The sequence below is a fragment of the Athalia rosae genome, chromosome 3 (genome assembly GCF_917208135.1).
Source record: "Athalia rosae chromosome 3, iyAthRosa1.1, whole genome shotgun sequence".
NCBI classification, from domain to species: domain Eukaryota; kingdom Metazoa; phylum Arthropoda; class Insecta; order Hymenoptera; family Athaliidae; genus Athalia; species Athalia rosae.
The window spans coordinates 6,136,234-6,164,033 of NC_064028.1; the positions used below are offsets into that span (position 1 = coordinate 6,136,234).

The window sequence follows — 27,800 nt, forward strand, 5'->3', positions numbered from 1 at the left end:
ATTAAATACCGTCTAATGCGATTAGTATGATGAAAAACTGAGAACGCCGCGGCGCTCCTCCAGCAGCTAGCCGCTTGGTGCTGCAGGTGCGTTAAATTATACTATATGATACGTAGATTTGAAAGGGGATAGATATATACATGGGCGAGAAAGATACATCTCGGGAAACCGGAGGAGAAACTGCAAGTGCCGCGGTGCAAGAACGAGATAACACTCGTTCGTTTTCCGAGTTCGCTTCGTCAATTTTGTACCCGGCAATCGGGTCAAGCTCAAACCCAATCGAATACCGAGGGTTGACTTTTCCAAAAATTCATCCAATCGTGAGGGGATACTTACTCGAAGTGTCTGGGAAATTCCATGATATGCGTGTCACGTGTCATTTATACACGCATAGACGAACGACCGTTCGTCAGCTCTACGGGATATGCAGATTCGATGATGGAGGAAAAATTTGGAGAAACTTTCGTGGACGAATTTTTTTTATTCGGCCTCTCGCAAATCTCAGTTCTATCGGATCGCACTGGTCACAATCACTCACACGATGATTATATGATCCAAGAATCGACGGCACAGCTATTGAAGTTCCTTTTTTTTTTTTTGCACCGTGATTATGTCCGACGATAATAGTGACGTAATGATATTCGTAGCGTGTCCGATAAAAGGGCCTTAGATGACGATAATGATGCGTCGGTCGGACTATCGATTTAACGGTAAATCGCCTTCCAAGTTTAAACTTGCGAGTAAGTATAACTGTTATTCCACTGGCGATGATCGCGTCGGCTTCGATGTCCGGACGATGGAGATTCGACGAAATGAAAGGCCGAACAAATACGTAAGTGTACGTAAAATTAACGTAATAGACTAACGTACGTACGTAACGTCGGAGATTAGAACTCGCGCGAAGAATAAGACTCGCGATCGTACGGGAAGATCGAGCGTGAAAAAAAAAAAGGTAAGGGAAAAACTGACGTTCGGTAATTCGAGTTCTCTCTGGATTTTAAGTGACTCGGAAATACGCGCGCGTCTCCTACGTCCAACTTATCTGTCAATGGTTTGACATTTCGGTGCGTACAAAACACGCCGTAGTTTTAGAATGGGATTAAAGAGTGTGGTGCAGTAAAAGGGGAAGTTGCGAGGAGGTACGTACGTACCATACGGGATAAGTCGAAGCGCATGCGTCGACGAGAGCCAGGTCGTTGCCATTTGGCTTTCGAAGCGAACGCAAAGCGAAACGAAGAACGAACCGCTGAGCCAACGCGATCGCCGAAGACCCGAACTCACGATCGGCGAACACCCAAACTCCGGATCATCTTGAAAGAAACGCAGCTGCGGTCGCAACGCGGAGACGCGTACGTGTTAACGTATATCCGAGTCGATTCCGGAGATCGGCGTATTTTTTCTTTTCTTTTTTCTTTTTCTCTCGAATTTCTGTGCTTCTTGTTTCAACGATCAAAAAATCGAAAGAGGAACAGGAAAGTTTTCCGAAGAGAGTCTGAAAATCACCGTTCCATATTTGATCGATCCCCCATATCGACGAGGAGCAATGGAATCCGGTCATGCGGATACAATTATATCTCACCTCGTCGAATGCGGAGTAAAAGAGCTCGGCAAATAAATAATCTCGAAAAAGCAAAGGCTCGTCGAATTAGCTGTATTAATTTTCGATTCTCAAACGAACTCACGCGAATAGACAGGAAACTATGTACAATTATTATTATAATCTACAGGTAGTTGGACGCGGTAACGACTTCCCGTAAAGCCCCGATATACGTTTTCTCTATATTTCAATCTTTTCGTCTTTGTGTTCGTCGTTTTATTTCTTTTTTTTTTTTCTCTCACATCGCTCCCAAAAACGTATTATATAGTTATAAAGCATTTATGGTTTGTCGCACCGGCCGAATTCATCCAACGTCGTAGTGTAATAAATAAACAAATTCGCTTGCGGAATGTGGCCGAACACGAGCTTCGGGTAACGGGATCGTCATCATCGACGGTTCGCTGATTCAGCGACAATTCATTCCCCGCCGCGCTCTACGGCCCCCAAGGCCTTTTCCCTCTTTCTCTCTTTTTTCTCTCTCTCTCTCCGGCAATTCCTTTTTTCTCTTTCGTTATAATAAACATTTTGTTGTTTCACGGCGCGCTCAAAAATCCCCCCGAACCCTCGATGCACCATCCAGATGCAGAAAATCGTTGCAACTGTTTTTTTCGATTCTCGAAACGCATGAAAAATCCTACGATGAATCGGTTGAATAGATGAGCGACTGTGAAAAATGAAAATTGTATGTCAAGTTCATATGGGAAATGACAGGAAGTTACAGCCAGTACAAATGACATCTGCAATAGCAATTCCACAGCGTTGTGTAACATCGGTAGCGACCGAATCCGTCCGTCGTAGAATAGTTGTATCGAACCACATAGCTCTGCACATTCGTACAACGTGTGATATACGCGAAGAGTAGAATAGCGATGAAAAATAATAACAATCATGACGATGACGATTACTGCGAGGAATAGGAGGAGGTATTTAATGAAGATAACTTTGTAACGTTTGCTTTTGCAAGCCGGAAGGTCGTGCTTTGACTGGGTTAACGTCGAATGACGCGTTCGCGAGTACATAGAGACACTGTAAGAGTTGTAAATCGCGATCGCTATCAGCTACCGACGTACGCCTCTTTTTCCGAATGTGGAAGATATACCCGCGATCCTCCTTCGCTCCGAAAAAACCGAAGAGAAAAAAAAAAAAAAAAAAAAAACATGGACGGACCTCTCGATGGAAGCTCGTCATCGAAAAAAGTTCCGCTAATGCTCGAGATAATCGCTGAATTTTCAATTAACGATCGTCGTTGTCTTTGATGTGAACCGCGATCAATAAAAGTAAAGTTGAATCTTATCTGTATTTGATTGAATAATTTTTTCCTTCCTTCCTTCCTTCTTTCTTTCTTTCTTTCTTTCCCTTTTTTTTTTTTTTGCGCACCATCAGGTTTCGTAATTGCGGTATAACACATCGTTCCCGTGGTGTGTATAAATCGTTAATTGGATAATTACCGAGTGTACATAACTACGTCATTGGTGGTGCAGGAGTACAAGTATTATACAGCAGAATGTTGAACGATCTGCAACGTTCGCGATAGGGGGAGGAAAAAAAGAAGGGAGGGAGGGGGGAGGGGGGGTCGTGTGCGGTATTAAATGCATATATGTGCATCGCGAGGTATAGGTATGGGTTGGAGAGCCCGGTGTGCAGCTGCACGCAACACATCCGACGTCTACCACTTTCCTTTGCGACGATCGGCGAGCATAACTTACACGTATGTACTAACGCGTACGCGTACACGTAAGAGTACATAGAGAAAATATACTGCAGCGACGACCCACGTAGTATATAAGCTGGCAGGAGTCAGTCTGAAATGCCGCAAATTCCAACCGGCCGACCGAACGTCTGACTCCACTGACTGACTGACTGAATTCTAGCGGTACTTGCGCGCTATGTAAGAACGAGGCTTTGAATTATAATAACGGACTTGTACGCGAACGAGTCATAACGCGCTGTACAACAAAAGCGGCTCGAGTTCCACCGCGGGATGGAATGATCGATGTGGTAAAAAAGGAAAGACGAATGAAAAAAGAAAAAAATAAAATCAAGTGGGAGAAGAAATGGAGAGAAGAAATTAAAAGTAAAAGAATGTTCAATTCATTGAGAGATGAAAAGAATGACTACTGCGGCGATTATATCGTAGCGGCTAGTCAACCGTTCGGTAATTAAGTCGGGAATCGTAGATGAAATTGTACCTTATGATGGATTCGAGATATCTGCTGCAGCAGCAGCAGCAGCAGCAGCGGCAGCAGCAGCAACTGTACGGTATGAACTGCTACTGCTCCGTTCGCTGCTCTTCAAGAAGCTGACCTTCACGACGTACCGTTGTTCGGGGTCAGGTTCAAGGCCATCGTTTTATACGTACAAATACACCTTACACTTATATTCACTTACGTAGATGGATATCTAGATACCTTCAACACGTGTATACTCGCCATTCCCCCAGTCTGTACGGTACAGATGTATTCACATTACTCCGAATCGAGATGAAATTGGAATTCGAATTCGATCCGCGCTCCGACGTCGGTGCGGGTGATACTTTTCATTTCTGGATCGACGTAGAACGCGAGTTTTTTTTTTCCCCATGTCCGTAATGTTTTTTCGGTTTTCGCGACGATCGTCGGTCAATTTTTTGAATGGAAGGACGTCGTGTCGCGACGTTCGCAGATTCTTCCAACTTTTGAGCACCAGCGGCACACGAGGAGATGATCAATCACCATCGATCATCGCATTGGAAACATGTTTCCAAGAGAGAGAGCGAAGGGCTCTGGGATGGAGAGAAAAAAAGGAATTAGAGAACCGGACGTTGACGTAAAAAGGAGAAAGGGCGGTGAAAGAGGGACTCGAAGAAGTGCGTAATAAACGTCAAGCTATCTACCTGATTTACCTGACTGACCAGTCACCGGTTGGCCAACCCTGAACTCGGCAAACGGCGCGCCGCGTCTGCAGGTAAAGAAGAAAGAGAAAATAATGAAAATAAGAAGACGAGGGGAAACGATCTTCGTTCTGACGTACGCCCCGCTATCGGAAATTACCTTCAACTTTTCCCGAAAGGGCACAAGTCGCACGGTTGTTGTTTCTTTCAAGTTCCATGTCGTCGACACGTTCACCTTCGCTCGTTGCGATATTAGACGAAAAACGAACGATCGCGGGATACCCCGTGGCGATCGATGGGACGATTTCATGGGTCTACACAGTGAGGATGATAAAAAAAATAAAGAACGATCAAAAACGGATGTGACAATTTTAATGAGCGATAATTCGATCAGCGGCGATAACCGAACCGTCCTAGTTTTTTAGCCAACAGACGGTCGGTCGTATGCTTTCTTCGTCGAAGAGGCCAAAAGACCTTGATCGAATCTCGTTGCGCGCGATTCGCGAAGTGGTGTATTGTAAGACATGCTCGTGTATATACAAGCGCGTACACTAAAAACATGAACTAACTGGTGTATAAATTTGGGTTATATACGATTAAGAATGCACGGCGTATAGAAAGTCGTGCGACGAACTACCAGAGATCAAAATGACAATACAACCACGCTTCCTTCGTTTATGAGGTGGATACAAAGCTGTGGCTTGTTGGTATAGAAACTTTGGAATTAATCAATCGGGAGAGAGAGAGACAGAGAGAAACACATCGATCCCGCTAGAAATGTCAGATTTCTTGAGTAAATGTATTTACTTTTTTTTTTCTTTTTCACCGAACATTGCAAAGGATTCGGCCCGAGTCTTCCACATCCTTTCATGGCCCGAGGCTTTTCGGTTTTCGCTCGAATGAGCCGTTTGAATTTTGCTTTCCAGGTCAAATCCTTGTTTCGAGATAGTCATCGACTGGCATCCCGACACGGGTCCCCCTTAGTCTGAAATTTGAGCACGTTTCTGACCCGTTCTAATGGACGTTATTATCGTAATGACACACAACGTGGTCTGGGGTGGTATTATAACGCGTCTAATAAAAGTACATTGAAATATCAAAGTCCTTGATGTCCTTTTCCGTGCGTCACTGGCGAGTCGGAGCGAAAGCGAGCCAGCTCGTGGTAATGGGTATACCTATAGGCAAAGTATAGATATCGGCGGGCATAAAAGTTAGAATCAAGCGGCAACGGCAGCAACAGTAAATGTGTACGTGTACATACGTATAAAGGTGTAAGTATATAATGCGGTGCGGTGCGGTAAATGGGAATAAATTGAAGCCTCCGTTAGCCGGTTGACTCGGCAGGAATTCAACTCAAAACGTTAACGCTGCGTTCTCCTTTTCCACTCCTTTTCTGCATTCCCAAGAACGGCGTGACGCGAAGGTGGTCGGTCGGTCGCTAGGTTTGTGATCGGGGGGCACTTCTCGCTCTCGTACGCGGCGGCGGTGTGGTGGTATAGCCTAACAGGAAGTAGGTACCGCTCACGTGCATTTCACTCCATCATCCGATACGATGCGCTTCAATTCGCTCTTACACAGCTGCACATATGATACAACCCGAGCCATTTTACCCACTCGAGAATCATCGTTATCTTCTTCTTCTTTTTCTTCTTCTTCGTCGTCGTCGTCCTCGTATCTCTCCGTACCCACTCGCGAGCCACGTGGATCATCGTCTATGCGCGAGACATCGAACGATTTCATATTCACATTTACAAATCTGATTCGATCCGTCAAACACACGGTGAGTTAAATAGGTATGCATCGCGTATTTGATTACCGCGATACGCCCGGAGCAAATGCGAAAGTTTAAACGCTGTTCGATTGTACTCATGTGATAAGGTGGTATGTATGGGATACGTATGTATATGGGATACGCGTACATACGATTGGTTACAAAACATTTACTTTACAACGATTTTATCCGCGTTGACCAATCCCAAAAATATTTCCGGAGGTAATTAAGATTGATCGTTTGTATGTACGTATATCACCACTGTCGTGTATCGTAGGTACGTCACTCCGTACCGCGAAAGAATTTCGATCGCTCGACGATAAATAAAATAAAATAAAATAAAAATTCAAACGACAAAATAGGGAAGTGATTGATTTTCTTCATTCTCGCCATTCGCGTATTTTTCATGAAAAATTTTCTCAAGTAGCTACGATAATAACATATGAGATATATGTATACGTGTTACTGACATTTCGTAGTAGGTATATAAGATCGACGTGCGAGCCAATGACGCGTTTTCGTATTCGCTTGAAAATATTGCTCTAAAATAATTGACGCTACGTTATTTATTCAACTGAATAAATTCGTGTACACTTGCCAACTACATTCGAAAAGTGTACGAACCGTGTGTGCGATGGGGTTCATCTTTCAGACGCGATACGTGCATTCGTCGTTGATTGAACAGCGACTCGAACCGTCAATAATATTTTTTACCAACATTCATCTATTCGCTCCATCGGAAATTCGCTGTTTTTATTCTCAATCAGTTATTAGTTAAAGCAGAAGGGGGAAAATTGCGTACAACGACTTGCAGAATTGTACGGCAGATAAAAAATTTTCGTCTCAATTGTTTTTTTTTTCCCCCTCTATTCGGAAGGAGGGAGCCGAAAATTTCGACAATGGAATTTAAAGAGAAGAACGATCGAAGCCGGAGATGAGAGAAAACGGGAGAGTAAAAAAGTGAAAAATCCGATGCTTGCGAAGAAAAGAAAAAAAAAAAAAGAAAAAAAAATGGGGAGTAACGGGTCCGTTCTAAAAGACATCTGGTGAAACGGAGCCGTGTCCTTTTCGCATCCCTTTCGCTCAAGTCGCGTTCCTCACTGACCACAAACTGTGGAGATCGGACACCAAGTTTGCGGCCTGTCGTTACCCAGCCGTCCACGACGCAGCTTTCAATTACTTATCCAGCCGAAACAAGAGAGGCAATCGTTAGCGATTCAATTCGTGAAACAAACGTTGATCTACTCGATACTCTCTCCATGTCCCTGTTTCCCAATAACCGAGAGGCTAAAGAGAGAGAATTAGAGATCGATCGACCGATCTAATATTTCAAGAATTAGATCTCACCTTATAAATATATATATATATCAACTATTTGTTGTATAACTTCGCCTCCGAAAAAATATCGTTACGTATCGGATCGAATTTCCAACGGAGATGATACGAGAAATTTTCTCAAGCTCCATTATTTTTTTTTCCCGTGTATAAAAATGAAAAATAAAAATCCATCGTTCTTCGAAAATTCTTTATACCTCGCTGACTATATGGATTAGTTTGTTGTTACAAACGTTTGTGTAATCTATCAATCTTGCTAAGATCAGTTTTTAGACTTACTCCATTTTTTATTTTTTGCAAATTTTTAATTTTTTTTCCCCGTTTCGATGCAAGCGCATTGCCGCGATTATTTTCGATAGAATGATATACGAGGTAAAATATTTTCTAGTATACGTATCGCGTTGAAAAAAAAAAAGTCGTTTTTTTTTTTTTTTGTCGTATTCATAAATCAAGATAATAAAACCTGCTGCAATAACAGCATGGCGGGGTCGCACGTTCCCGTGTACGCGTGTACGTGTACAGTGTAATATCATATGTATGTAAAAGATTTCGCGAGAGTGATTGCGTGTATAATTAAAAAGAAAGCGTTGTTAAGAAAGGCGGAGCCATCCGGCAACTCCACCCTGTAACGAAAAAAAAGGGAATAAACGAAAAAGAAAAAGGAACCTTCGTGCACGAGGAAAAAGAACGGAGTCAAAGGCCGTGGAACGGGACTGTGAAACGAACCACGGTAAGTATGAAATTGAGTTGAAGGATTTGACAATTTTACGGCGGCGAATAAAAATTATACGGTTTGAAAATAATTTTGACGAATCGATGTTTTTTTTTCTTTCTCGGTCTCTACCGATCCGCGAATCGGCTACTACGGAGCGAGCGCGGATCGTATAAGGGTATACGGATAACGTTCGCGCGTCGCCGCGCAAGATGAAATTTCGACGTTGCAAATAAAGCGCATAAAAAGGAGGAGTCCGAATAATTGAGGGATTAACAATAAAGAAGCGCGGAGGTTCCTGCGCTGGACGATGATGACGATAATGATGATGATGACTGCGATACGCGCCGGCTGCACCCCTCGAATTCACCTTCTCCGTAATCCTTGTACCTATAGGTACCCGCGGTCCCGTACGTCATGCCCACGAAGAAGTTTTTTTTCTGAGAAACGAAAAGAGTTCATCACGAAGATCGTAATGGCGTAAAGCAATCACCCAAAATTGCATCCTACAGTATATTTTATGCCCCCGAGGAGTGTAAAACATTTCCTTGATCGTGCCACGGCGCTGCCTGCCGGTGCAACAAACGTCGAGTTACTTCGAACCAGATGAAGAGGAAAAAAAACGAGAACAAAAAAGTTGAAACAATAATAATAAAAATATATATAATGATTGTAAAGGTACACCTATTATATAAAAGAATGTTTCGATCGTACGGAGGAATTTTTAAAATCCTTCCACGTACGATCGTTTGCTTTAATTTTACATCCACTTTTTAGGGTATAAGGTACAAGCTGTAGGTACGATGATAATTTCTGCGGTCGGTCGATCTCTTAATTGATTCCAATTATAATCAACGGTTATTGGGGCACTCGCGGAATATGAATCGGTGAAAAAAGACATGCATTGATTCGCTCCGAGTTCTGTCGGCTTTATTTTTTTCAACTAAAAACTAGAAATTCGTCGGACACGTGAATATCGAAAAATGTCGAAGGGATATTTTGCAAGTGATCACGTGACAAAGTGCATACGTGAACCGAAAAAACGAGACAGAAAAAAACCCGATCCTTGCGACACCGTTTTATACGCGTCCATTTAATATTTATCAATATTTTACTTAGAATCGTTAGGAACTACGCGTTACCTACGTGGACAAATAAATATCCTTGCGATAGAAAGTTTGTCGGTAATATTAATTAGCGATGCCGATGAACATATTTTTTCTTTTCAAAGATGTATTTCAATAATTGCCGGTACTCGGTAGACGGTCATTCCGCTTGTACACTTAAATGAGTATGGAAAAAAAAAAAGAAGTTATCAAATAATAAATATGAAACCACATCAACAATCGTCCTCGCGATTCCCTCAAACCTCATCAAGCACCTGCGCTACCGCTTCTGCTCACTTCAGATAAACCCGAAACGAGCCATTAAAAAGAGGACGTAAAAGTCGACAAATTTCCATCTCCCGTATCGTTGCGTGAAGCTTGAAATTCAAACTTTTATGTCTTTCCGTTTTTTTTTTTTTGTTTTTTTTTTTACGGATATACCTGCGAGGCGATTAGCTTCCGATTTGACAGAAGAGACGAAAAACGATTGAACAAGAATGAGAAAAAAAAAAACTACCGAAACCCATTTGACTGGGACTGAGGTAGTTTTCGCACTATTTTCATTCGATTTTTGTCAAATTATGTACCGAAGTGTACCGTTGGTGGGCGTAACCATGTGGCGATTAAAACGATCCATCTTAATTCCGTTAACTTTTAAGAGATAGAACCTCGAGGCGCACAATGGCCGGCAATTTAAAAAAAAAATGAAGCGAAGTGTTGGTTATGTTCCTTCGCTTGGTCAACTCTAATTCGCGTACAGCTTGCTGTTATTTCAAGAGCCGAAGACGAGGGGAATTATGAGAGCGATCGGAACACGAGATGCTGCGATACAGATGTTTCGAAGTCGATCGTCAGGTGTTTTTCATGCTTTTTAGTGTATCGATCTATACCGATCGTATCGTGAGGTGAACGGCCCTCGGTGTGATGTAAAGTATTCCAGACTACGTGGGCAGCCGTGTACTTATTTTACCGCATAGATATAGTGGGGAGCACTTGTAAACGATCTTTGGGTGCACACGGGAGATCGGTATGTATAACAGTTTTGCGTTCCCCGTTATTATAAAAATAGTTTGCAGAAATCTTCGCCGTTCCAACGCGATATCATCGCTCCTATGGTCCGTACCGTGATCGGTAATTCAACCGGCGTATCCCTCGTTCGAAGCTTTCTTTCCAAAAGTAAAGAAAAAAGAAAAAAAAAAAAGAAAAAAAACTGGTTTCGTCAATTTGAGGAAGAGGGGAGCGGACGCCGATCGTTGTTACATTTTACGGTCGAATTGTAACCGGCGTAAATCGTATCTCCGTTTCTGAAAGTTTTCAACGGCGTTTTTGTAATATATGAAGCGAAAAATTTTCAAATTGCTTCAACCGATTTGATTCATACTCGATTTTTTTCTTTTTCTCTCTCTCTCCGAAGTCAGTACCTTTGTATTCGAGATCGCGGGAGAGCAAATAGCTGTTAAGGAGCTGAGAGCGAGCCACTCAGGATTATCTCGAGAGGGTTTACGAGCGTTCGCGCGTCTCCTATCGCTTGTCTATTACGTATGTATGTACGCTAGGCTTGTATACATACATATACATATATATATGTACGGGTATATTATATCGGATTTATGGAAGTCGGTTGCAGACGTGGAAGCATTGGTGAAAATAATTCCACGTCAGTTTAAATCGACCGCGGGATCTTCGGGTCGCAATGATTTCCTAACTAGATCTATATAACATCGCGCGCTCGGCTCGACTCCGCAATTACGTTCACGACAGATCGTAAATTTCACCGTTTAACGTGAATTGCAGTCGAGTTGGGTATACGTGTATAACTTTCTGTTAAAGAGAAGAATAATTTATCGGATAATCTTTTATAAGCTTTCGATTCCACTCGCCCGCCGATCGATCGACGGATTTCAGACGGAGCTTTTCCAAAATCTGATCAAAATCCTCATCGCCCTCGATGGAGGAACTCGCGCGCTTGCGTTTTGCTCCGCTCGTAAGGGTGGGCCGATTATCTCTGTCCCGTTGCGCGTAATAATTCATCGCGTAGAGGTGATAAAATAAATTAACATTTGCATAATTGAGGATAATTGTTTGCGGAGATGAAATTTATTGTCGCGTAGAGAGCGCGGGCGCGCGGAGTTGCAGTATTCGATTCGATTCGATCGTTTGTCACGATCGCACGAATCACCGTTACTCGTTCCACGATCGGTTGCTACCTTCGCAGCATTTTATACATACAATGAACATACACCGTCGCAACTTTCATCGAAACCCCCCCGTCGGCCATTGTATATTTTATACATCCGTACGTACGTAGGTACGTACGTATGCGCGATCGATCGACGATTCCAGGATATTCGGATTCGGGGTCGCCGCGCGATTTCGATCGTTCCCGCAAATCTGGAAGCGGATCAAACGAGACAGTTTCAATTTCTCTTCTCTTTTGTTCACCGAATCGATCTCCTCTCGCATCCCCTCGCCTCCGTTACTTTACGTAAGGATTACCAATCGGGATATTATATAAATATGTCTCCTGTTGTTGAAATCTGTGAACACTTGTGAGCGCCGAAATCGCGATAAACTATTACACATCCTGTTCAGCCAGGAAGGCCCAAGGAATATCTTCCCCGGAATCGTGCATACAATTACGTGAATAAGAAACAATAATGTATGTATGTACATTACACACGAGCCGAACGAACGAACGAACGAACGGAGATAGCGGAGGAGTCCGGGTTCGTGGCCCAGTTAACGCACGTGTCTTTACGTGCCCAAGAACCGGGAACACGAACTTGATACGTGTTGATCCAACTTGATCCGCACGAAGTAGGCCCTGTGCGAGCCCGCCCCCCGAAAAACAGAAAAAAAAAAAAGAAAAAAGTCCAATCAAAAATATGAGAAAAAAAACAAACAAATCGTCGACGAAATCGCATCTACTTATTTCTCCACCTGCAGCGCGTCGTCGTTATAAATTTTGCGATTGTCTCCGCGAAGGTTCTGAAAAAATAAATCGGCGATCTCCGGCGACCGGCGGGTAGCCGAAAGAATAAAAAAAAAGAAAAAAATAAGATGAAATAAAAAACGAAAGAGAAAAAGAAAAGAAAAATTTTACGACGACCGAGTGAAAGACTATTACATGCTATTACCTGGCAATAAGACGACGATCATGTATACGCGGCTCCGAATCGGATCGACTCGATCGATTTATACCGAGATATCGTGGGTGTGTCTGTATATATATTTATATATATGTAACATATGTTGTCTCGCATATGTACGTATGTATTGAACTCCTATGTAGGTATACCAGTGCGGTATAATAAATACAGTGAAAATGCCATGGCAGGGCGTGGTTACCTGGCAAGGCCGTTTTTGTTCCGGCTCCCACTTACATATACGATCACTGCGTCTTATTTCACACATGCACCGTTGCACGCAGGTGTGCGTGTACACCTAACGTGCATGCATTCGCACGTATAATCGCGAATGATTAGTTATACTAAAATCGTGCGAAGTGGTTTATTTTTTTTTTTTTCTCGAGTTTTCTGTTCTCCTATTTCTATCTCGTTCGGTTTTTCTTCTTACCGATTTTGTGATTTATTCGTACGGCTTTTTTTCCTTTCTTTCCTTTTTTTTTGTTTTTTTTTTGTTTATTGTCTTACTTTATTTCGTCGATCGTCGAGTCGGGAACGCGCGGTCGTTTGACGCCCCCTGCACCGCGGGCAATTAGGGCAGTGGCGACTTTTATACCATATGAATATTTTAAAGGTGCGCCATATGCAGTCCGGCAGCAATTGCCGCAGAGATCAACGTCTGCATAATAACGTACATACGATATATTTTATGTATTTGCATACTGTATCCGCGAATACAAGTAGTCAGTTATACACGGTACGAGTTATGCAGGTATAGCGTATGTTATAATCTAAAGTGCACTTATAGATTATTATGGAAATAATTAATAATGTATATTGACGCTGAATATAATATGGGACTCCGTCACGAATCTGCACCCAATTATATTCATTAATCCGCTTTTTTTTTTTTTTTTTTCTCTTCTTTCTCGTTATACAAATTATATTTTCACGATCTTATCTCATTTCTCGTCTACCTCACTTACGCTGCGTATCCGCAATTGCAACTATACGGTTCACCAAACGTAAAAAAAATTTGAAGCCCGACGAACGACCGATCCGATGAAAAAGTGAATTTCGAGTTTGATTGTATAAAAAATCGTGTTTTTTTATTTCGTCTCGAAGAAAGAACCAACTGAATTATTGAAAGTGATTGATAATGACGTGGGATTTTCGCTTTTGAGTGACTGGCGTATGGATTATCGTACACATACATACATATTTACACGAACTTTGTAAATGCAAATTTCATGTACGATACATATGTATTACACAGCCATATCTATATCGACTTTATGGTTGAGGATTATTTATACGCGAAACTCGATTTTGCAAACAAAGAAAGAAAAAAAGAAAAAAAAAAAAAAAGGTAGGAAATAAAATAAATAAATAAATAAATAAATGAATAAAACGTTTCGGATCCAGTTTCGCTGTACCGCTACCACGGTGTACCGTACTTGCGCCGCAACGTGCAATGTGCAATGTAATGAAGCGGTATAGGAAAGACGTTGACTTTGATTGACAGCTTGGGGAGCTTGACGCTGCTCTGCACACGCCGTGTGCCGCTTTGCAGATACGAAATAAGAGCAAAGAAAAAGGAAACCAGAAACGACGACGGACTGGTTGGAAAATTTTTGGTTAGATTCGAGGTTCGATTCAGCCGGTTTACTCGTATCGCGTCGCTTTCTCCAAAATATTCTCGATCTTGGGGCCCCTCGCGTGTTCGACGCACGATGCACTCTACACGCCGAGCGTAAGAGGTGTACGTACCCAAAATTGAAACGAATACGTTATTCACGGGCGTGAAAATAATCGTGAAAAATCTTCGATCTCAAATTTTAATCGGATAATCCGTCCGGTGGACAAAAAAAAGAAAAAAAAACAACTTATCGCGGTACAAATTTGCCGCAAATTTCGTACGTATCGAACGCAATTTAAAATTACAATCGAATCGTTGATTTCAAATTAATTTTAATATACCAATTCAAATTCGAGAAACGCGACGTAGTTAATAGAATCTTACACAGTTGATATCTGGCGCAAATTATAACTCGTTAAAATGTTAAATGACGTAGGGATGTGGTTTTTATAGTTAGGTCTCGGTTGTTAAGAGAAAAAAAAAAAAAAATAGAAAAAAAAAGGCAGGCGAACACGTACTCGGGTCGTTTCGGGATCATGTGTAAACGTGCGTTCCATTATTTAAACTGGTTCCATGCGCGCACCTATATACTAAACATCAAATGGAGCATATATAGTTTTCGTAATCCGAACGCGTAAATATTTTACATGGGGTTCGATTAAAACGTTGATAAGATGGGTGCAGCGGTGAAAGGTTTTTTTCAAAAATTTATTGACCGACTTTTTATCGTTCGTTTTTTTTTCCTTCGGTGTTCCCAAGAGTTAAATTATCGTTCGATCGGCACCCGCATGTTGGGTACATTCCACACATCGTATATATATATATGCGAAATATACATAAAAATACGAGAGCGCGGATGATTTTTAATTAGACGATTATTACTTTTACTTTCAGAGCACAATTGAGCAGAAGCTGCGGGTAGCGCTGTAGATGTACGCAGTTTATTCATTTCCATTCGATCTTTACACACCCATGTGTACAAAATTCGTACAAGCACGTGAAGCGAATGCGAATCACAATTTCTATCAATAATCGTCTCGAAAATATCGTGGAGATTATCGTCACGGGCGAACATTCCCATCGATTATAATGGCGCACGAGGTGAGCTTCTACGACACGAGGTTCGGAGCTAAAAAATAAGTCGACGATTTTATCTGGTCGTTCTCGTCTCAATTCGTCTGGCAACGTAGAATCAAAGGTTAAAGAGAATCGATTCCAAATCTCTAATTGGATATCATTTCAATATAATAATCTCAAAGTAAGATCGCTTTACTGACAGAAGCAAATCAATATAGTAACCACTTTCGGCGTTGCAACGAGCGATCAATACGCCGTACATTACACGGACCAGACGGAGAAAAAAAAAAAGGAAACCAGAAGAAAGAAGAAAAAAGATCAAAAAATATCTGAAAACAAAATGAAATGAAAAGAGAAAAAAACCAAAAAAAAAAAAGAACAAACGTTGAAGCAATCGCCAGTTAGACAGCCCTACGTCTGTAACCCAGACGCCTGTAGAGGCATTGAAAGATTATTCGGTCCGATAATACCACTAGATCTAGTCTGATCGAGTTGGCTGCTGCGGAGTGGTTTTCTCCGGAGACAGCTTAACCGCGGGCATCTCGCGAAGTATACTCGGTATACGTGTACGATATACTATATTGTTATGCGTATCTCTGTCGCTGTACGGATAGCAGACGAATTTTTGTGCTTCTACGTCTTTCCGATACACGTTGACGAATTTATACCGGGTGTAGTTGAAAAAAAAAAAAAAAAAATGTGGACATGAATTCGATCGATCGGTTTCCCACAAGTCTGATCGGAATCGACGAATCGCTACTGGAGAGTAGACCGTCGATATTGCACCGGTATGGAGATTCCGAATCATCTTTCGCAGGAATCGTGTCGCAAAAGCGAGAGAAGAAAAAAAAACGCAAAAAAAAACAAAAAGAACAGAAATACCTCCTTGCAAAATACATAAAATACCGCAAGTTTTTCAGGATCGTGAACTTTAGTTAAACCGGTCGTAACTTACTCAAACCACGTACCCATACGTATAGACGAGACGTGCAGTTTTACAGGATCTGTAGGTAAAATGAGCTGCCCGCATAATGCGAGCCATCGAGAGAGAAGTAATTAAGGTACGTACCTGAAACAGAGAGAAAGAGAATCGGGTGAAAAAAGGAGGAAAAAAAAAACAACAAAGAACAAAAAATGCTACGCGATCACCGCTTTGAGAAAAATATATGCAATTTCTGAATTTATCGATATGCAGGTGAGCGCGAACGAGCGAAGAAATGGCGTTCGAGTTGCGATAATTTTAGCACGAATTTGCAGATCGTAAATCGAAATTTCTCTTGAAATCGCATCCGTTTAGATTTATGGGCATGCCTAATCTACGGTGTAATCCGTTACACGTTCGCATTCATACGTGAATATACGTATACGTATATAAGAACAGCTCGCTCCCGCGGTACACGATCATCATCTTTAGCGGCACATCGCGCACACGTTTTGTAAAAATACGCGAGGAGGAGACACGGCGAGGATGCTCTTGCGAGTGTATCTTGAAATCGTGTCGGTTTTACACGTATATACGGATATACTTGTACGTGCATTTCAGAACGATCGGATCGTTTCGCTTCTGCATGTGCAGCTCGATCAGATGCACCCGACGCGCGGATGTAATTTTTACACGAATTATAGCGCGACGGCGCACAGTTTCGCGCTCTACGAATCCGGGGGGAAAATATTCAAAAAGTGTGGTCCACCCTCGGTTTGATCGCGCTTGAGTCGCGACTCGCGTATAAAAAACTTCGACGATATACCCGCCGCTTCGTACGCGCGGTTATGTGTGCGTATCTGGTACATATAATACATGCGCCGGAAAGATCCTCGAGAGTATACTATATCCACGCGAAATTAATAGTGTGTTATTAAGCTATTATTTATTATTTGCCAGTAAATGGAATTCTTGCCAAGAAAGTTAGATCTATGAAGCAGAACCAACTTTCATCTCTACTCAGCCAACCGCGCGATGTACAGGTATACGGGTGTGTGTGTGTGTACGTGTCTCTCTCTCTGCCCACTCTGGGGCCGTGTAAATACACCCGACGATCAACGCCGTGTGTACGTATCTCATTATATGTATCACGATCGCGATGTGCATGCGAAATCGTGAATCACGAATTTCAGGGGCAGAGTAGGTGCATCTGATCGATCCGGCCGAGTGAAATGATTTTTTTTTTTTACAGGTGTACCGAGCGGAGTACCGGTTAACAATTTTTTTCGTCGTCTCCATTCATTCGGTCTCCACTCGATTATTATCGTACCGAAAAAATGGTACCGAGGAGTAGGTTTTTTCAAATTTTTTTACTTTTCGCTATTTCTACCGCTGCGATGGGCACTAGCGAATCGCTCCGATTGTGGCAGAGGTATCACCATCGCTATCCGGGGGCGCGATGCGTCTGGTTTGTTTTTTTCACGGCGTTATAATCTTGCCTAACCGAATCGCAATTAAAACGAGATCTTTTTGTACGTAGTTAGAAGCTGAGCGCCTCGAGTTGAGAGTGAGGTGTTTACGTGCAACGGATCTCCGTGTATATCCGTCTAATGTGTATACAAAGCACAATGAATAACGGGTCATAAAGAATACCGAAATACCGTACCTGCTTTCCTTTTGGTCAAGGTTGCTTGACCACAGTCAATTAGATTCGCGGATGATAAAAATGGGCAAAATTTCAAAGACCAAACGTGACGTTTTACCTTCTGAAGTGATTATCGAGCGGTCCGAGCAATCAAAGATTTACGAGTGCGAAAAATCAGACGACATCCGATCGACGAAAGGTAGAGAATAAAAAAAAAAAACCGCGGAAGCAAAAAATAAGTCTCGCTGCAACGTTCGTAACAAAGTCAGCGTAATAATATATGTATTATACATATATATAAATTGATGATTCTTGATACAGCGGAAACTCTCGCCGCGAGATTGTTTCACAGTTGAGAAAATTGCTTATTAAAATTGAAATTAAAATAGTGCTGAAGCGTATTATAGATCTTGATCGAAATTACCTACGCCTCTCACCGACAAGGGCGAGCAGCGAGAGCCATTGGAACTGCATCGGCATCGGCATCTCAGCCGCAGCAGGTAGAAAATGAAGAAAGTCACTGTATTTAATCAGCTTTTACGGTAATTACCGCGCTGCAATTATATTTTATATATATATATCTATATATAATATATCTCTATCTACACTTATATTGTGTTAACTTTTTCCGCGAGGCGGTAAAACGCTCTTCACATCCACGTCCGCGTCTACTCGCGTCATTCTCATTTCCGAACACGTTACATATATGTATATCGCTTCCGGGGTGCGTTTTCCATCACGCTATCGAAGTTTCGTTCGGTACGTTTGAAAAATTTCCACCTCGGTTTCAGTCAGTATTATAATATCTGCATTCATCTAAATTGAATAATTCAATAACGCACAACGTACGTATAAGCGTATGCATATATCGTATTTTTCCCTACAACATCCACTTGCAGCCGCTATATATATGATATATAGCGGCTGCGGAGACAAGAAAATCACGGCGGGAGATCTGGACCAACTCGACTTCTTTTAACACGCGGCGAGCGCAGCGAGTAACTTTACTTCGCGAAGCCGGGCGGCGCGGCGCGGCGGTGGGACCCGCGTGCGGTGTCAGGTGACAGCGTTTTATACCTGTATACCTTATACACTCTGTATAAACGCGCGCGCGCGAGTTGTGAAATAAAGATATATGCGCGCCAGACTAACGGCGGTATAATCAAGCATTTTTTATTCTTTATCTCATTCCATTTTTTTCAACCGACCAAACTGGACCACTGGAGTGAAACTTTGCCTCGGGCGCGGGCGGGACCTCCTCCCACAAGAAAATACATAAACGCACCGTACGTTCGCAACCGTGCGTACGTATACGTGAACCTGCGATATCACCTGCGTCCTGTACGTTCGAATGGCAAGAAAAAAAAAAAAAAAAAAAAGGAAAATGGCAAGAAAAAAGCGACACACGCGAACCGTTTCTTCGTACGCGCGAAGTTAACACCCTGCGCTCCGATTCGGTAACTCGCGACGAGGTTTTTTTGGTGAGACGATTTTTTTATTTTTTTGTTCGTTTCTCCCGTTTGAAAGCTGCTCCCAATTTTCCGGAGGCAAAGAATCCGAACGGAGTGAAACGCCGGTTTTTGAGGAGGAGCGTAAAGATCTTTCATGTTATCGATCAAATTAGTTAGCGAGTGATACGGACGTTGGTAGTTGGGTGATTAATTAATCCGCAGAGTGTGTACGTGATTTTTGCACTCGTGTATCCGTAGAAACAGAAATAGTGGAAATTGTACAGGTGTCGAAATCGACGTGTGCTAATACTATACATCAAATGGATAACCGGCGTTAAATCTGACACTGACAACTGATCCTGAGGACTTGTTTATGTCGCGTGCAGAAATCAACGTTATTATATCATATATATATACGTATATACCTACGAGTATATAAGTACGGTATACAATTCGCTACAGATATTTATCCTCCTACCGAAGGAGTCACATAAGCGCATACACACACATCTACCTCGCACCACGTATCGAAGCGCGAATCGAACTGCCGAACGAGATAATCGCTAAAATTTATTATACCGCCATCGAGTGAAATTTATTGCGACGAAATTTTTTTGCCACCACAACCCTCGCGGTGTCCACATTTTTTTCCATACCTTTCGTTTCTTCCGCTCGAATTCGGAGTGAGTCCCTTCGATTTTTACTTCAAATTAGCACGTGATTACGTGGGAATTGAAATGAATTTTTTTTTTTCCAACGGCTTCGTACGTTTGAATTACTCTACGCGTATCACAATATATGTATACATACGTATACGTACGTCGTGCAAATAAACGCCCACAGCGTTATATTATACATACCATGAAAACTTGTGTTACAGGTTATCGGGTACACCTATATACCTCATAGTTTTGCGATCGGATCTAAAGATCTAATGGTAAACTATGCGTCAGTAATATTGCCGAACGATTTGTCAACGTATAATTAAATTATTCAGTATGAGTTGTTGAACCGCGGCGTATAACGTACAGCGTACACGTATTATATATTTGGAATTTAATCGACAAGTTTTCTGCAATCCCCATAATTTAATGAAAAAAAATTCGAGTTAATAATAATATCGAGCGAAACGGGTGTATACGTGGCCTGGACAAGTAGGAGGTATAAGCCGAACTTGTGGCGTGGCGTTGCATTTTATAAACTCTCGTCGTGGTAACAACCCGCACGGCTTGGCGTAACGTACGCGTGCAAATGTTCCACATTATAATCTCTTTATATCAAATCTAAACTATACGTTCCGCGGAAAAGTGGCTTAGGAATGCGGTTGGCGAAAAAAAAAAATAGAAGAAAAACTTCGTCGCGGATTATAATTGTGTTGCAAAAACTATAAATTGGCTATCGGTGTGTACCGGGTTGCGTGCCATAATACCATGCGTCGACTGTCAATTACCCCAATGGCGTTAATCCGACTTCTTTCTTTTTTCCTCCGGCGACTGTTTTATTTTTATTTATTTTTTTTCTTTTTTTTTTCTTTTTGAAGATTGCGGGGTATAAATTCTGCATAATTTAGCCGCTTGGATATCCCGAGGAGAGCTTGATAATCCAGATACTCCACACGTACACGTCGCGTGTACGAGCGATTTAAAGTGCATGCGTGCGCTACGAGGCGTGGCGTCGCGACGTCGATCTGGAATGATCCCAGCGTCGCCTGCCACCTCCATTCCTCCCCTAGGGGGAATTTTCCCCGTATATCTTGAGTGACCTCGTTTCGCAATAACGAGAGAAAGTGCGAATTTTTCTACAGCCGAAATATCATTACACATATATATGCATGATAATTTATGAATTCATGCGGGTTATATGCACCGGGGAGGGATTAGATTCCTCCTCCGACTTCAAATCGTGCGACGAATATTATCGTAATTTGTTGGTTTTTCTTCTATTTGTTTTTTTTTTTTTTCGAAATATCAACGAACCGTCAAACTGCGTTCGCCGTACGGTGTACGTATAGTTTTAATAAAAAGTAATTCCATTAATTAACACTTCGGCAATTTTTTTTTTTTTCTCTTCGAAAGTTGTTCTGACTGACATCGGCGATTGTAAAAATCAATCAACACGTCCATTAATGAAGTTCGAATTTCAATTTCCATCATCATCATCCGCTCTTGTCTAGTTATCGAGCCTGCCACTTACCGAGCTTTAGATCTTTCCTTTTTTTTTTTTTTTTTTTTTTTTTTTTTTACAACTCAAGACCGAACGATCGAACTCCCACGAAAAAATTTTGCTGTACAACGTGTGCATCGAATATCGATAGAAAAGTGTATATGACGACGAAAAAATTTGTTACATTTGTGTTCTTCGATTAAATTCGTACTTGTTTAACGATGTTGCTCGTAATTTCTCTTGTGATTTCTTTTGCCGTGCTCAAAATGGGTTATTTTTCGAATTTGAGGAGTTCAGAAACACGACCGGCGACAGCACGCCACGATGTGGATAATGTAGTTCACCTCGTGAATCCGAATTGCAAAATCTTTGAGCAAGTTTATTACAGAGATTCTGCACTTCGGACACCTGCAGGATCCCAATTTGACTTCTATATATATATAGTTTAGATACAATACTCAATATTCAATTATCGTGATATCTCGGTCAATGTTGTTCGCCGTATTTCATAGTCGGAGATTTCTGTGGCACTATCTCTTTGTTGCATAGCTCTTCTCGCGGATTAACCAGTATAATATATGGAGCATTACGTGCCAAACCAACCAGCCTTAGTGACCCTGGTAAGAAAAAGTAGAATTCCGGTTTGGTTTTTTTCTTATTTCTTTCTTTTTCTCCATCTTATTTTATTTCCTCCGGTTCAGCAGGATCTGAATATACATATATTCTGCATAATTCCGACACGATGAGTTGTACCGATTTTTTTCTCTTCTGTCATTTTTATCGAGATAACTTCAGGATCATAGATGAAATGAAAGTTTAATGAAAAAGTGGCTTCTTGATCGAAGATTTATTTCACGATTCAAAACCACACGTAAAAAATGATGGAAAAAATTGTCATCGGCACGATATAACCAGACGAATGAAATAAAAATGCCCTGATCTTCTTCGGAGGTAATGATATAATAATAATAATAATAATAATAATAATAATAACGAGCAAGGACGTTGCGATCTGTAACACGGTATCGGAGTACGTCACCCGCAAACGGACTCGCGAGAGATCGTGAATTATTAGCGGTGCACGTCCGGATTCCCTCGGGTATAACAGTACCTACTATCGCGATGTATATTATGTATAACGATAGTTAATGATCCTTGAAAGAAATGCCTGCACATACATATAACCAGAACTTATCGCTGCGGTGGTTAATCCTGTTCGTGCAACGTGTTCACCTTCTTCACTCTTACGTGGTCTGATGGGATTTTTATTTTTCATTTTTTCGTCACGTCATTTCATATCCTCTTATCGTTTTTCTCGCTGCTCTCAATCATCGAGATCGGGCAGCTGTATCTTCGCTTCAAATACTTCACGTACATCGGACTCGGGATGAAAAATTGTCTATCCGTAAACGTTGGAGCTTCGATCTATCGGTGAAGGGATCGAATGCTCGAAATTTCAGAGCCGTAGGAATGCCGGTTTTACGGACAAGTTGGAAAACACGTTAGGGGATGACACCCCTAGTGTCAGGAATATGATTCTTTCAACGGCAGTCGTGGCCGAGTGGTTAAGGCGTCTGACTCGAAATCAGATTCCCTCTGGGAGCGTAGGTTCGAATCCTACCGGCTGCGAAATCACCTTTTTATCGCTACCGTTGCACCTCGCAATTTTATATTCGCGTCACGTTACATCTCCAATTTTTTTACCTCCATTCCGCGTAAGAAAAATGTGAAAGAAAGTGAAAATTTCGAAATTCGAATGATAATTGGATCGTTGCGGTGTGACACGTGCAGGTCTAATATTCCACTGAGGAAAAAGAGGGAAAGAAAATACCGACGAGGGGAAAAATTATGTTGTCGTACCGAAGTAGTGACTCAGGAATATATGTGTTGTAATTTTCATTACATATAGATTTATGTAAGGGCGAAAGAAGTAAAATCCTGCATACCTAATGCCGCTGTTGGTATCGAGCTGGGTACGGGTATACGTCCAAAAGTTACCACTGTACAAAAAATGCGTTGCAGCTTGGATAATTTCATGCAAGTTTTTCTACAATCATGCAGCAAAGATAAAAAATATATGACCGAACGAAAAAACTACGTCACGCTTGGTCTGCACCGTGGCGGTGCACCGGTTTACGACGATTATGATTAAGAATATCTACGTACACATGTGCAAACATGGAGCATTTTACTTCGAAACGAAAACGTTTCAACTCACTGTTCTCCGATTGCCTTGAAGGTTTTTTGAAACATGGTTTTTCTGACCCGGAACTCACACCCGGAAGCATTTTTCAATCGGAGCTGCGATCTGTGAATTATGCATTTTTTGGAACTCATGAATTTCAAAAAACCAAAATTTCGAAGTTGGTTTTCTCAATGACAGTTTATTCTGTAGAGAAAAAATTATGAGAGATAAAATGTTTAGTTTGAGACAAATGTTCCAAAGAAACAATGATCGCATTTCTAACGTCAACGAGCTCCACGCTACATTGATGAACTGTGCAAAAATTCAACTTTTGAAAATACTACGACTTCGAATCTACATTTTTTTTTCCTTCCAAAAAAAGTGTTGGGAAAAACGGAAATTTCAAGACTAGAATCGAAGTGGATGCTCGATTCTGCGAGTTCTCACTCACGAAATGATGAAATTTGATTACGTTTTCGATTACTTTTCACAAACAAAATCTATCACCACGAAAATACGTCTTGAGAATTTCAATTGCATCGTCAAATTCCGATCATTGGTTTCCGAAATATCATGGAAAACGGAATTGCAGGTTGAGTAGCTCGAGATTTCGTATTTTAGCGGGCTGCATCCGAGCGCTCTCTATCTTATTCGTATTGCTACCGCTGCGCGGCGTACCGCCTCGTCTCTTACGCTCCCACCACGCTGAGCTTTCTCGCACCAAAATCCATATATAAAAATCATTGGGCAAATGCAGTCCGCGCGGAGTTCGGTGGCAAGCTCCGGCTCACCCAATTAAAACGAAGTTCGCACCACCCAATGCGACTTCCCATTTTTACACGTGTGTCAGGCATCTTGACGGCCGGCACGCGCCATCAATACAAAAATAATTTATAGCTTTTAAATAGACGACGAGGTGTGAAATCCTTTCCTGATTTTTTTCTCACTCCCATTGTTAGCAGGTGCCAGACGAGCTGTCATCACCTGATAAAGATCTTGTTCACACCTCGTAAATCGACCCTTTGATCCAACCGGTCGGCGGCACCCTTTGCAGTCATTTACCGCTGCTGTGATTTGCCTTTGCAGTGATTTTTCTGCGAAATTCTATGTAACCGTATAAAAAAGTAAATATATAATGTCTCGGTAGTTAAATGGTTCAGTGTACACTGAGCGAGTTCAATTCTATCCCATTCCGCCAATACTGAAGAATAAGCTTTTAGTTCAGAAACGGAGGCACCGAGTGTACCAAAAAAAAAAAAAAAAAAAAAATCCACATAAATTTTTAATTCCGTACAATACGTTGATGTACATTTATAAAGAGGAGACTGACAATTTTAATTATCGAGCTCGCGATAATTGTAGCAATTTTTTTTTTATCCAAAATTATTATTCTTTGAATTATATCTTTGCATTGAGACGGCCAGGTTATCGCCAACTTTTTTTTCAGCGGGAAAAAATTGTCATATCTCGATTGATACTAATCTTAGCTTGATTTAGTTGCCTAATTCGAATTTCTGAGATCAAACTAGGTACCGAAATCAGCATGCAAGCCCCTGTAACAACAGAAGTCCCCAAAATCGACAAAAATCCAAGGGGTGTACCCTTTTGATTTTTGGGTTCAAAATGAAGTATTCTCAAAATCGATCATATGACGCTTTTTCATCTTATACCGAGCTCAGGTACACGAATCCGTTGAGCAAGATAAGCTACGAATTTTTCTTATGGAGATAACGCTGAAATTTGATTCGCGCATCATGAGACATTGCGGGGGATGAATGCGTCGCAGCTTACCAATAGCGATAACTTTAAAATAGGTAACGTGGACAGATAATGAACGATAAGTATACGTGATACGTGTGTATACATGCTCACGTATATCGGATAAGGTGGGTATAGGTATGTGTCAGGTAGGTAAATATATATATAGGTATATATATGGGATGGCGACTTACGCTGACGGGGAGACCGTGGGAGAGAGCGGAGATCAAGGTGATCGCGCGGCCTTGTGTCACGTGGCTGAGAAGGCGATCACGGGAGTCCGTCGGCCACTCGGGCCGCGACAACGTTCGTTCGTTCAACCAAAGAACCGACTAACCATCAACCGTAAGGAGGTACATGCTACATACCCGCGTATAATCGTAGAACGCACGTTTCACGATCTGTCTGTACGTACACGATTCATATGGACATACCTATGTATATCCTACCGGTCGTAAACCTCTCGCAGACGCGAGCGAGTCGCTGTCACTTGACTTGCATCAGATTGACGCGCGACGACCGTTCGGAAAGACGCGAGTGTCGAATATCGATGGAAAAAGAAACTCGATATCAAATATAGAAAAGTAGCTTATAATCCTCGGTATATTATGCCGTATAGCTACCGCGACCGGGTATATCGGACTGCAGTTAACCGAAGGAGCGTAACCCGCGCTTTCCAAAAATTTAACATGAAGCTAAGAAATTTATGCAACTGCAATTAGGAATTCGTTAATGAATTCGAATAATTACGTCAAATCTGACCCGATAAGTAATCAAATTCTCAATTGAACGTGACTCTTCTCATCTCTTACGGTCTGTAATCGAACGGTGATCGTCAAATTATCAATCTCCCCGCAACGGGGTGACGAGAAGTTTGGAATCCCGTAAATTAGTAACCGCGCGCGTTTCGGCTGACTTTCGATTACCTTCGATCGTCCGTACGTAGGATCCGCACTTTTGGGGCCTCTGCGTCAACGTCATACAAAATTACGCGTAAGCCACCGGGAGTATTAACGGCCCCCGTGTGCGCATATCAGGAGAACCGATGGCTCGAAGCATACTAATTGTACGAAAGAGGAAGTTAAAATGCACACTTAAAGACACCGTAAAAGAAAAAAAAAAACAAAAAAAAAACTTTCGTTGATAATTCGAGTGATGTACACGACGACAATCGCCTTCGCAACGCTCTAATTACCCCGCGAACAAGATAGAAGAAAAGTAGAAAGAGAAAAAAAAAAAATAAAATAAAATAACCAACTGGACTGTACAAAGAATTAATTAATTTATTTGGATCTTTTTTTTTCTCTCTATCTCATCGAACCAAACAAATTTTAATGATCTCATTCGGTTATAAATAAATCGACACAATGGAACGGCTAAATCGTTATCTGGTTTGGTCTAACTGTTACGTAAAACTTATAACGTACACGTCGAAATGAGAATTCAAAAAAAAACTTCACCGATCATTGCGAAAGTATGACAATTCCGGAGTTGTACATACATATACGGACGTCATCATTGTGTAGTCAGCAAAAAATAATTAAAGATAGTAAAAAGGAGGAAAAAAAAAAATGAACAAAATTTTTTTACATTAAACTTCTTAGAAAACGCTGAGCAATTCGGTCAACGTCATACGCGACATGGATCGTAGACTGCGAACAATCGAACGTTTACATGAAAGTAAACGTACCGTACACCATGGGTAATAGAAACTCGACAAAAAATAATGAACGGCCCACGAATCGAGAGATAAAACAAAAGAATTGAATAAGAAAACGAAGATTGAACATTGTTCGTCTGTGCGATTTTCGATTCAATTTTTCAATCACGCGACCCCGTCGATTGCATCGACTGTCCGGGTCGTCGATGATTTTTAAAGTACACGAGACGTATACAGTATACATGTATAAGGCATGAAGTTTCACTTCGCCCGAAATTTGGCTAATCCCGTTTTCGGTCTATACGAGATAAACGATTGCGATTCGATTTTTAAATTATTGTAAAACCGCCGCACGTCTTTATCGAATAAGTTTCGTTTCCGGGACGAGCCGCATTCGAATACGAATCGTCGTCGGACCGTCGAGTAACTTGCGAGATTTTTCGTAACTCTTTTTTTCTTTCAATTCATCTAATTTGCTCGATGCTATTGAAAAGAATTTTTTTTTTTTCACAACGAGCGTCTTTCGTTGAATCCCCAAATTATATCGTACCTTTGTATAAAAGTTGTACATAATCGAGCGATTAATTTTCACTATATATGTATAGACGAATTATATTCATTTCATCGCAATACAGTTGCGAAGTCACCTATTGCCACACTAACCCCGATTCGAAAGAGGTTTCCATACACGTTTAGAATTTGGTATAGTGCGATGTACGATCGAGTACATGATACATAAAATGTATATCTCTGAACGTACAATACACGTACATGTATCAGACGCT

General features: G+C 41.5%; 1 protein-coding gene and 1 non-coding gene across 4 annotated transcripts in view; one reads left to right on the top strand and one right to left on the bottom strand.

The window, feature by feature from the left end:
• LOC105687722 (protein dimmed-like) overlaps positions 1–27,800 on the bottom strand; it is a 68,882-nt gene that overhangs the window by 18,726 nt on the left and 22,356 nt on the right. Inside the window, exon 1 of one of the 3 annotated variants that reach the window (XM_048653244.1) lies at positions 337–1,070. The exons of the other annotated variants lie outside the window; for them this stretch is intronic. The gene's annotated coding sequence lies outside the window, so the exon portion shown is untranslated. Of the gene's footprint in view, positions 1–336; positions 1,071–27,800 lie in introns of those variants that run through there. 3 annotated transcript variants of the gene reach the window in all.
• On the top strand, positions 22,960–23,041 carry Trnas-cga. Its single transcript has one exon. It is a non-coding gene; the product is annotated as a tRNA-Ser (tRNA).